At 40.0% G+C, this 12,940-nt stretch overlaps 1 protein-coding gene across 1 annotated transcript in view; it reads left to right on the forward strand.

Moving 5' to 3' along the window:
- ENOX1 (ecto-NOX disulfide-thiol exchanger 1) overlaps nt 1–12,940 on the forward strand; it is a 355,077-nt gene that overhangs the window by 141,366 nt on the left and 200,771 nt on the right. The window lies entirely within an intron of this gene.

Here is a 12,940-nt window from a genome sequence, read left to right on the forward strand (position 1 = left end):
TTTTCATTTATAAGGAAAACTTTGCCTCTAGGCTGCCTCGTGTGGGATAATAGCCAAACCAGTATATGTATTCCATAAGAAATTGCCTCTCGACATCGTTGTTTGCTCCTTATCCCATCCTTGAAAAGGATTTGCAAACTTAGTTTCCCAGAATCCCCATGAAGCATCTATGACTGTAAATCCTGCAGAGGCAGCCTTTAATGGCAAAGTATCCTAAATAGAAATCTACCATCCAAATCAAGCATATATAAAAAAAGGGACACTTACCCATGGATCCAGGCATTGTGATTGTGGTAATCTTCTTATATTTGTTATCCATGGTCTCCCTCCTTCTAAAATCAACTTTTAGAATTATGCTAATGCGCCCGAGGGGCTACCATAGCCCCTCTGTGATCTGGCTATACAGACTGTTATGCCTTCTCACTGTCCCCTCTTCTCCCTTAGCACTTTGTACAGAGGGGTAGACAGTGTAACAGCCTGTAAAAGCTGGTCAGAGAGAAGCTGGAGTAGCCATTCTGGCTCATTAGTATACATCAGAGTTTTCTAGATTTCTGCCTGCCGTCATTATATATGAAGCTTCACTGTTTACTGTTCTCTAGTTTCTGTTATTCTGTAGTGGATTCATTATTTACTCCAAATGAATAGAAATCTGTTCTTGGTCATGTGATGTCACACAAGTGCACGGCTCGGTTATCACAGAGAGTAATTGGAGCTGCATGATATAAGGAGCCGTGCACCTGTGTAACATCACGTGACCAGGGACAATGAAGCTTCCTACAGAATGACAGCAAGCAAAGATCTAGAAAACTTTAGATCCCTAAAGTTCAACTTATCAATAGAAAAATATTACGGTTTATCTGGTAAAACTGCACAACCCCTATAAATTCCCTACCCATTATCTTAATTGACATTTAAGACTTTTACAGATGACTATAATCTCTGACGAAGTAACACATACAAAAAAAGTTTAGCTACATATATTATAAAATATTAAGATAATTTACCAATTCAAGTCCTGAAGGCTTACAATGCGGATGGCTTAAAAATATTGTATCAAAGTTTTACTGCAAATCAAATAGGTCAAAAAGTAGCTAACAAAGAGGTGGTAGAAAATGAGATAAATCTTTAGATACATCTTTAGATACCGTATTTTCAGACTGTAAGGCGCTCAAAAAAATCCTTTGATTCTCTCAGAAATCAAAGGTGCTCTTTATAGCCAAGTGCGCCTTATATATGAACCGCACCTGCTGGTCATTCATCCTTATAATCAGGTGCGCCTTATATATGAACCTAGCCGTTTTAGCAGGCATTTATTGAAGGTGCGCCTTATAATCCGGTGCGCTTTATAGTCCGAAAAATATGGTAATTTAGGTATCATCTGACATGAGCCACGAGGATAATGTGATGCATCTTTTATATTTGTAAGCTGTCTACATTGAGGACAGTATTACTACCTCTACCCTACATATGTATCTGCTTCAATCTTTTTGTTCAAGGAACATTGTTCCTTTATTGGGTTTTCCCTGAACAGAAGGTAATGGATAGAAAAGTGATCTTGTTATCCGTGACTGAGCCAATTTTTATACATATGAAACTGCTCTATTTTTATTGCTGAATTAAATTAATAAAATGATTTGAGAGAAAAAGGTCTAATGTAAAAAATCCAAATGAAATGAAATGTGCAATCTGTTTTTTCAGGTAGAGCGTGGGACAGTGTGGGTCTCTTACTTAGCTGTTGATTTCCATGGCTGCTGCTTCTATGGCATATGTTACCTTTTAATGAGATTTTCCTTTGTTCATATGTCTTAATTGTAAAAAGCGCCGACTTCTTGAAAAAGTCTATACTTTTCCACTGCACAAGTTGGAATGTCCTTGCTTCAATCCCACTCATTAATCACAAGCTTTAGCTAGAACTAATTTAACCGGTGCAGATCTATTATCCCCAAATAAATAATTCTCTTGTAGTTAGACCCAGATAATATCTTGCACTTACAATTATCTCCCACACGCCATGAGAAAAGCAATGTGTCCTGACAGAGCGGGGCACAGATTGAGCAATAACCACATTCTTCACAGATGATTAAAAATCACATTTCTGAAATAGGATTGCTTCATAAAAGTGTGCGCTTAGAGAATCATTGCAATAAGTCCTGCTGCACAACTGGGTTGCAAAGACTATTCCTGCCGAGAGAGATGACTGTAACCAAACAAGTTGAGTTCCTGTATCTGTTAATTTATTGTCAACCTTTATGCAAATGAAAGTGTAGTTTCTGAATCAGTTTTTTTATTGAACTACAATACACAAATCACTAATCTACTATTATCAGCATTATAAGCATCCCATTATATGTTGCAGCTATTCTTATATCAAGTCTTCTCTGCCATCCTGTGCTTTCCAGGTGGCACATGCATAAGACAACCATTGTGTCTGCCTCCCAATTATCTCTGAACTTTGAGTTATTGCTTGAGAAAAATAATTGTTATGAGGGCACAACAGCAGAGGAGAAACGTTTGTTCTTATTACATATCAGCATATCCAGTTCTTTGTTACCTTGGTAGTTTCCCCAGTCCCAATACTTGATGGAGTTTTCTGACACATTGATGGCCGAGGCTTGGGATTAATGTCTGCTTGGTCCCTTGGCTCCACCACCAATTAGCTGTTTGGGTCAGCATAAACAGAGACCATCGGGTGAAAGCAGCTGACTCCGTGGTCTGTTCAGTGGCTGGATGTCACAACTGCAGCATCAGATCCCATAGATGTGAATGAATATCACAGCTTCTAGCCCCTACAGAGAACCAACAGCGATTGTAGCTGGAGCTGAGTTTTGGTTTCCCATGATCATAAATTGATTTTCCTGAAGATAAGTAATGAATCTTAACTCTTGAATACATTAAATGCAGTGTGATTGGGGGCGGGGGGGTTCTTTATAATTACATTAAAAAAAATATGACAGGTGGTGGCAGCAAGTCTGTCAGCTGACTGCACATCAGGTAATTTCTTCCATTCCATCCGTGTTGGTGTGCTCATATCTATCCCATTTATGTTAGTTACAGTCTACAAGATCAGAAAAACTAGAGTCACAAGCTTATTCAATATGTGACCCAAGCAAGTAGAATTCACATAGCATCTCAGTAGAAATCTCTTAACCTTTCTTTTGAAGCTGTGAAAACAGAATTAACTTTTTATGCTTTTTGGAAAGATCAAAGCCCCTGGGTCGGATACCATTGACCACTTTAGAAGTATAAAGGAGACTTGGCTGTCTGGTACTGCTAATCCGTCCTTGCTGATTGGATGTTAGATGACTCTGTGACCTCTGTTTATATACCCCAAATGTGCTGCATCTCTGGACTTCAAATAGTCCCACGATTAGAAATATCATTCATTAACCTTGAGAACTGCAGGGCAGATGCCACTCTATTGAGATAATCTATTGTATCCACTTATTCTGTCAGCTGTTTTAATGTCATGGTTGCTTTGTTGACGTGATTCCCTTGTGTTTTGTGAATATATAAATTATGCTACTTCCCCAAGTTCAAGAGAACGGTAAAGGGCAGGCAAAAGTATTATATAGTATGCTAAGGAACCACTCTAAATTATTAATTCTAGAACAGTTTATACAATAGGCCCTTAGTGGCTTAATAGATGGATAGAGAGATACAGAAAATTCAGAAAGGTCTTTGTCTTTAACTGGAAGATACGTGCCCCCATTCTTCTGGGTCGTGTACACACTAGTAATGTTATTTAAATGTGGCAATGTCATTTATCGTTTTTCCCCCCCTTTTCTCGTTATATTTAGCATCTGCCAAATGTTAGTTGATTTAATTAGTAATTACATTGTCAAATATGGAAATGCCGCTAATTGCATCCTCACTCTGCCTGTTTTGCATACAAACCTTGGTAATCAGAACTGTGTAGCATACAGAATACTGTCATCGAGAATCTCAAAACCTTCACAAAAGGTGACCCCATCTGACAAAATGTACTGTGCGCTTATGAATGTGTTCTGACAAAAGTGTTTGCAGTAAGATGACATTGGGTTCCTCGGTGACTCTGGGCCGTGTATTGTCTCTGAGGATCGGATTGTGTAGGACACGTTCGCTCCGTGCAGGTGCAGCCACTTAGCTGGGATTCCAGAAGAACTTTAATTATGATCACTTAGCAACAGAAAGCACCTGTTTACACAATTAGGCAATTCACCGCACACCGGCAAATAACTCCGAGGACCCAGGGACATGGAGCACATTTGTGTGACAATCGCGTCATTCTTCTCCCTGCTGACTCTCTGAGCAGGTAGAAAACAAAATTGCCGCTAACTTAATAATTATTGGAACAATTATCATGTTATGTAATCTGCCAGTGATATTATTTCATTAGAAAATGTTACATTAACATAGTGCGTAGAGTTTCTTCTTAAAGCTTTTTATCTCAGTATGTAGTTTATGGGGCCAACACCAAAATAGGTCAGAGCCTTCTTTCTGAGACGGCAAAATATAAAACACAATAAATGTTCACATTCAGTAAAAGTCATTCTGGTCTTTTCATATTTTTTATCTATGATATGAGTGTTTTCCTAGGTTGTGTTCATACTATTCAGTCTTCTTACACCTTTTCATTCCATTCTAGTGAGGATGCATGCACTCTGACGTATGCCCACACAACTACAGCCAGGCAGCCATACATCAGCCATGATGGAGCGGAGGAGGGGTAACCCCTCCCCTCTCCATAGCCATCCACGGCGCACGGCCCGTAACACGCAGAAAGCTAAGACATGTCCTTTCTTTTCCCTGTGGGCGGCACCGTACTGCTCCGTGTGGCCATTGCCGGTCTATTGGGGGGGAGGGGGGCGTATACACGGCCGAAAGCTATGTCTGGTACATGGAAAGGACCTAAGGCTCCATGGGTTAACATACAGCAATAGAAGAAGACTTTGAGCGCTCTGGTCCATCGTTTATGTCTTCAACAATAAATAACAAGGCAAAGAAGATTGACACATTTCGACATTTATGACTTAGTCATGATCTATGGCATGCTGGACTACTGTCAATTTAAAACACTTTCTTCCTTCCCTCCACTGAGAGACAACAACTAAGGCTAAGTTCACACCAGTCTGGTTCGGCGAGTCCTGTAATAAATAAGGTCATTAGAGTCTCCTGGGAATAGGAGGTGAAAGGAGTTTCCGTTGCAATCTCCATAAAAGGGAAAATAAAACGGAATGCCCAGACGCAGGTGTAATCTGGGTCTGAAAGTGTTGGTGGTCTTTCCTTAGGTTTCCCAATCTCTTATAAGGTTTTTTAGGCTCTTCATTACTGGGTATAGATCTATACACTCTGAAGTGGAACTGTATGTATCTTTGTCCCTCAGTTAAATGGCATGGAGCTGGAAAGACAATAATGACCCTTTAAATAGCAGTTTCACCAACCAGAATTTAACAAGTAGGGTGACTATAGTAGCAGTTACTGTACAGCACAACAGGATTACAATAAAAAGAATATTTGATGTTATTTTAGAGCCACAATAGTCCTTCAACTCTGTAACTTTGTCCATTTATTCTTTATATTGCCTTGGTTGAAATATAATCCATTGATCTACCAATAAAGTTTAGGCTATGGGAAGTTTTGTTAGGAATTTTGAAGCCAATTGACTGAGAATAAGTGATGCATCGAGGCGCTGTGTGCGATAGATGTCACCATGATATGTGCTGCTAATAATTCATCCTAAAACTGTTGTGTTTCAAGCTAGCATTCCCGAGTAAAATGGAAAAGAAAATATTATTTTGAAACATGGAAGTATCCTAAAAATGCTGTATAAGCATCCCATGAGCATAAACTTTTTTCATCAGACAAGAATTGTATTTTTGTTGTTGGCATTAAATCTTCTTAGCTCGTATATATCTCAAGCAATTGTGTACACTGCATAGAGGAGTGGAAAACATCAGTGAATCACATTCATACTGTTAGTCATTTTACCACTTGTTTCTAAGCTTATTCTTTGTCCTTTTGTGTTACTTTTGTTTCACTTTACAATCATCTGTAACTTTTTATTTGAACTCTTTCACCTCTTTTAAGGAAATCTACCACCATTGTAAAGGATTGTAAATCAAGGACACTTACATGCCCCCTTTGGCAGGATCTGCTCAACGTTTAACTTTTTATGCCCTAATTTTCTATGAAAAAAAGGATTTAAAAATTATGCAGGCTCCAGGGTCATTTACCATCTATGGTAATTTGCATAATTTATAAAGCCTTTTTTATGTTAAAGCAAGGGCAATAGAAGCTAAAAGAAGAGCAGAATCCTGTCAAAGTGGGCATCTACATTTAAGTGTTCTTGGTTTACACTCCTTTATCTTGGTGGTAGATTTCCTTTAAATGTTATTTTAACCTCTTAACGAACCGTGATGCAATAGGACGTCACGGGTCAGCTGCGGGTGCATGGAGAGGACTCACGGGCTGAGCTCTCTCCCTAGTCGGTAAGTCTTTCCTGCATATCGCAGCAAAGACTTACCAGTAAGGCCACGATCGGTGCTAGCATAGAATAGCGGTCGTAAGAACGGCTGTGCTTTTCCTATGGTGAAGGAAGGGGTCATCAGCGCTCATCTCTCATCCTCTCGAGCACGCTGACTTGTGTTTGCCTCGTCTGAATGCAGCCTTATTGCTATTTTTTTTTTCTAAGAATGAATAAAAGGAAGAATCCTCGTTTCTAAAAACCTCCCCATGTCACCTAAAATGATCTGTTTCTGAGGCACTTCTAGCATAATTACAGCCGTTTCTGATATGCAAATGAGTATACATGAGTCAACTTCTGATAAGAGTCATGTTTTTCTCCAGGCTGCCAGTCAACCACACCTCCTTCTTTTGATTGACAGTTCAGTGTCCTTCAGATCTGGTCCTCCCTTACGAGAATGCTGTCCCTCTTGCTGCACGGGGAATTTAGCAGCGAGTGTGGTAAACCGCAGATCTTGTCAGCATTTCACACACCCCTCAATGAGCAGGACCAAGCGGCGGTTGGTGGAGCCATGCACCATTGGCAGGAGCCAATATAGAAAAAGACAGAAAAAAGTTTGGGAATGGATTTTACTGGTGGGAGGTAGAACATGTAAACTTGGGACTCCTGCACTAAAAGCGCAGAGGGGACTTTATTGTGCCTTCTCTTGATGACAGGTTCCTTTTAAAGGAACACACTAGACAGTCTAATAATGTGACATATTTATTATCTAGGGTCAGACATTGCAATTAATGTGGCACAATAGGCTATACCTATTCATAATGCCCTCCCAGTGCATAAAAATAGGAAAGAAACCTTCATCACATTTAATTCTGGGCATTACAGTAAGTTAATGCCTGTAACAATGGCTAAATATTGTCTGGTCCTTCAGACTCCAATATTTTAGATCTAAAATATTAAAGTTCATTCTGTCAGTAAAGTGCACTTTACAGTTGTGCTAAATTTTTGTTATTATAGTTGACATCATGAGGTGTCACTTCCATTAAGATGTCATTGTTTCACTTTATTTAGCAGTTGGAGATGGACACACATAATGATTCTAAATAATCATTTTAGATTTTGGAAAATGAAATGTTCAATATGATTATGAGAACAATTACTCAGGAAGGCACATTATTTTTCTTCATATCTAATGCAGCATTGTATTCCCCTTTTTCATGTCACATTGATTTAGAAAACGTGTCTGTGCGGCCGACCAATAATCTCTGTTGTTCTTTGTTCTCCCATTCCCTTTAGCTTAACATCCAATTGCAGTTTTCCATGATAATAGCCCAAATAATTTCTGAACTTTCCACTCTGTTCTCAGGGTTAACCTAGCTCTGAAGCTTTAAGTGGTTTTATAATTATCCATTGCTATAACCATGTTCTGTAGCCAGACAATTTTAACGCTCTTGGATACCACCATCTAATTTGTATTTCAATAGAAATGACTTTTAGAAGATGCGTTCTGCTTAAGTGTCTCTAAGCATTTATCTTGATGTGTGACCCTGAGCAGCGTGAACAAACCTACTGATTTCCAGCGCTGAATACTTCTATTTAGACCTGTACAAGACTTAGCTGATTCACATAAAATATTTGGAGCAGGCAGCACGACTGAAATCCATATGGTCTCTCTATGGGAATGCTCATCTGTTGTGTGAATGGGAAGTAGATCAGGATCCACATGGCGATCAGTGTAGTATGGAATCCAAAGCTTAAGTGATGCTTGAAATAGTTGTAACCACTTAACGTTTTAATAAAAGCTGCTGGTGGAAGACAATAAATCACATAGCTCACTGTCTTGCGCTAATCCCATTAGCATGAAAAATAGTATGATCAGCTAATCTGCTTCAGTGATCTGTTCAGAGTATAAGGCCTGCAGTGGTCATTTAGTTTCTGTGAAACGCGGAGACATTTAATACATTTGATCTTTTGTAGATATTCACCTTAAAATCTAAAACGTTTCATTTCAGAATGTTTTGATTTACTACATTAATATGGGGTGATAAGAAATGCTTTGGTTAGAAGGCCGCATTGCTTTATATGTATTCAGGGCACAATAATCATAATAATAATAATAAAGCTTTATTTAGTTCTATTTGTTTTGTACAAATAAAACAAGATATGAGCCTTGGCATTATTATTTAGTAAAATTCTTTTTTACCAAACTTTGCTCGGTTAAAAGCAAACTAATAGCAACCATGTCTATTTTTATGTGTTACTTTCCCAGCATTCTGTTCTCTGCTGCATGGCAATCATTACTCGCTGTAATACTCTTCAAGGTGAACTACATTTTACCCCATTAAACTAACCCCCTTATTTACTCATTAATGTTTTTTTGCTAATTTATTAAACAATAAGAACTGATCACATGATAATCAGTAGAATCACCTTTTGAGCTAGTACAGCCATGAGTTGTCTTGGGAATGATGTAACAAGTTTTTCACACCTTGAATTGGGGATTCTCTGCCACTTTCCTCGCAGATCCTTTCCAGTTCCTCTAGGTTGCAAGTTTAGATCTGGGCTCTGACTGGGCCGGTCAAGAATAGTCCCAGAGTTGTTCTGAAGCCACTGCTTTGCTATTTTAGCTGTGTGCTTAGAGTCATTTGCCCTGTTGTAAGGTGAACCATTGGCCTAGTCTGAGGTTTTCTTCCAGGATATCTCTGTACTTGGCCACATTAATCTTTCATTCAATTGCAACCAGTCATCCTGTCCCTGCAGCTGAAAAACACCCCCATAGCCTAATGCTGCCACCAACATGTGTCACTGTTGGGATTGTATTTTAACACCAAAAAAATTTAATCTTTTTCTCATCATACCACAAAATCTTTTATAGTCTGGGAGTCTTCATTTAATTTTTTACAAACTGTATGCAGGCTTTCATATGTCTTGCACTAAGGAGAGTGTTTTGTATCATTTTAGGAATTTAAATTCATTACAAAATTGTGCAGGTTCTGGTTCTGACCTCACAGCTGTGGAGGATATTGCACTGAAGCATTATTTACCCACTGAAAAAATGGAACTAGCATTAGTTCCATTCAGAGGTCCAATCATTCTTCTTATTGGTGGGGGTCCCAGAAGTTACATCCTTTACAGATCTTAACGTGATGAACTATTCCAGCAATATGCTATTTCTTTATAAAATGGGAATAACCATTTATGAAAAATGCTGTGCACAGAGAAAATCCTGGGGGAGATATTTTGAAGCTGGTATAAGCTTTCACTCCCACAAATTCTCATTAAACTGCCATGTGCTTGATGAATAAAAAAGTGAAACTTTACACCAAGTCTGGAAATGTCATTAATCATTGCTGCTTCTGAGATGTGGCAAGAAAGTCATCTGTGCATCTGATATAAAGTACTTAACTAGCTAAACTAGTTTTGTGACATACATTTCATGAAACCCTACACCTATTCTCAAGTTGGTGTCATTCAGTAATTCCCCACAACCGTTTTCACATGATGGCCCAGCTATGAATATGTAATGACCCTTAATAATAGAGCAACATATTAAGATCCATACCATACAGCATAGTCTCTAGATTAGTAGCTGTCCATGTTTGGTCGGTTTTTCTGCTCCCACACTTCTCTAAAAGTGGGCATGACAGTGAGATAGGTGGGCCTGGCCTCTGGTGGAGAATACAGATGAAATCTCTGCCAGATGGGACCTGGCAGACATTCCATTTTGGTGTCCGGGAGCATACGACGAGTATGGAGTCTCTTAGTAAAACTGGCATGTCGTACAGCAAAGAGGAAAATTTGAACTAGCTCTTATAACTCAATCTTGCCCATTTTGATGTTAATATAGATCACAACAGATTACCGTAATGGTTACCACCAAGTCTTCTGAAGATAATTTGCTGTAAATATGTCCTGTGAGAGCTTCGCCTTTATGGTCTTTTTAAAGTATTTAGATAAAATATATACACTCACCGGCCACTTTATTAGGTACACCATGCTAGTAATGGGTAGGACCCCCTTTTGCCTTCAGAACTGCCTCAATTCTTCGTGGCATAGATTCACCAAGGTGCTGGAAGCATTCCTCAGAGATTTTGGTCCATATTGACATGATGGCATCACACAGTTGCCACAGATTTGTCGGCTGTCAGATCTGGTGACTGTGGAGGCCATTTGAGTACAGTGAACTCATTGTCATGTTCAAGAAACCAGTTTGAGATGATTCCAGCTTTATGACATGGCGCATTATCCTGCTGAATGTAGCCATCAGATGTTGGGTACATTGTGGTCATAAAGGGATGGACATGGTCAGCAACAATACTCAGGTAGGCTGTGGCGTTGCAACGATGCTCAATTGGTACCAAGGGGCCCAAAGAGTGCCAAGAAAATATTCCCCACACCATGACACCACCACCACCAGCCTGAACCGTTGATACAAGGCAGGATGGATCCATGCTTTCATGTTGTTGACGCCAAATTCTGACCCTACCATCCAAATGTCGCAGCAGAAATCGAGACTCATCAGACCAGGCAACGTTTTTCCAATCTTCTACTGTCCAATTTCGATCAGCTTGTGCAAATTGTAGCCTCAGTTTCCTGTTCTTAGCTGAAAGGAGTGGCACCCAGTGTGGTCTTCTGCTGCTGTAGCCCATCTGCCTCAAAGTTCGACGTACTGTGCGTTCAGAGATGCTCTTCTGCCTACCTTGGTTGTAACGGGTGGCGATTTGAGTCACTGTTGCCTTTCTATCAGCTCGAACCAGTCTGCCCATTCTCCTCTGACCTCTGGCATCAACAAAGCATTTCCGCACACAGAACTGCCGCTCACTGGATGTTTTTTCTTTTTCGGACCATTCTCTGTAAACCCTAGAGATGGTTGTGCGTGAAAATCCCAGTAGATCAGCAGTTTCTGAAATACTCAGAGCAGCCCTTCTGGCACCAACAACCATGCCACGTTCAAAGGCACTCAAATCACCTTTCTTCCCCATACTGATGCTCGTTTGAACTGCAGGAGATTGTCTTGACCATGTCTACATGCCTAAATGCACGGAGTTGCCACCATGTGATTGGCTGATTAGAAATTAAGTGTTGATGAGCAGTTGGACAGGTGTACCTAATAAAGTGGCCGGTGAGTGTATATTTTCTAGTATGTAGTTCTTGTTTTGGAAGTTACCATAAATAAGAAATCATAAATAATGAAATAGCATCTTTTATATTTTTGTAGTATGAATTCAGACAACCCCACCTCCTGCATTCAGGAAGCGATCGCGGGTGTTTTCGGGCTGATCACCACTGGCATCGCTGCCGGCGACTTCAAAAAGATGGCGGCACATGGGCGCCGCCATCTTTCCGAGGATAGTCGCTCCCCGTGACGTCATCCATTGCCATCTCACGAAGACCCGAGGATACTTCGGGTTAACCCATGCATTACAATATGCTATCAGCACATTGTAATGTATGCCATATACTGCCATACTGCATGAAATCCATAAAATCCAAGCCCACAAGAATATGGCACAAATGCGTTTTTTTTTACCAATTTAACTGCATTTGGAATTTTTTTTCCCGCATCCCAGTACACGGCATGGAATCTTAAATACCAACATTTTGAAGTGTAATTTGTTGCGCAGAAAATAAGCCGTCACACAGCTCTGTACATAGAAAAATAAAAAAGTTATAGATTTTTGAAGGTGGGTAGTGAAAACTGAAAATGCAAAAACGAAAAAGGGCTGCGGCGCTAAGGGGTTAAAGTCCAGCTGCTCTGTCCACTTCATGCATCTGAATTTCTAGAGATCTAGGAGGAAGGGCTCGTGCAGAGCAGCCTAACTGCAGGAGGCGGGGCTGCCTGACTGCAGGAGGCGGGGCTGCCTGACTGCAGGAGGCGGGGCTGCCTGACTGCAGGAGGCGGGGCTGCCTGACTGCAGGAGGCGGGGCTGCCTGACTGCAGGAGGCGGGGCTTCTTGACTGCTAGACTGCATTCTACAAAAGAATGAAAGATGATTTTTCATTCATTCTGCAATCTAGAAAAAAAACACCTCCAGGGGACATACATATTACAGAAGAAGGTACTGTTTGTAGGCTTGGGGGTTAGTGTTGTGAGCCTAAATATGAGAAACATTGCACCTAAAGTTCTAAGCCTAATAGCATCCTAGAAAAATGAGAGAATGCGGGAAATGATAGTTACCAAGCTATTTATGTGCTCTGACTGTCTGGAAAGCAGAACATTTCGAACTTGAAAATGGAGAATTTTTCTGAATTATCCATTTTCTTTTCAGAAGTAAAAGCTTATCACTAAAATTTTTCAAGTACCATGAAGTACAATGTGTCTCAAGAAAACAGTTTTAAAATCACCTGGATATGTTAAAACGTTCCAAAGTTTGTGACACTTGTGAAATTCTAAAAATGGTGCTGAGTCAGGAAGGTTAAAATTGGCTTTGTCGGCAAAGGGTTAAAATCGGAGTTTATCAGCAGTAAGAAAATTAGATCTGTCATAGACTGCCCAAG

Source organism: Engystomops pustulosus, chromosome 2 (assembly GCF_040894005.1).
Source record: "Engystomops pustulosus chromosome 2, aEngPut4.maternal, whole genome shotgun sequence".
Taxonomy (NCBI): Eukaryota; Metazoa; Chordata; class Amphibia; order Anura; family Leptodactylidae; genus Engystomops; species Engystomops pustulosus.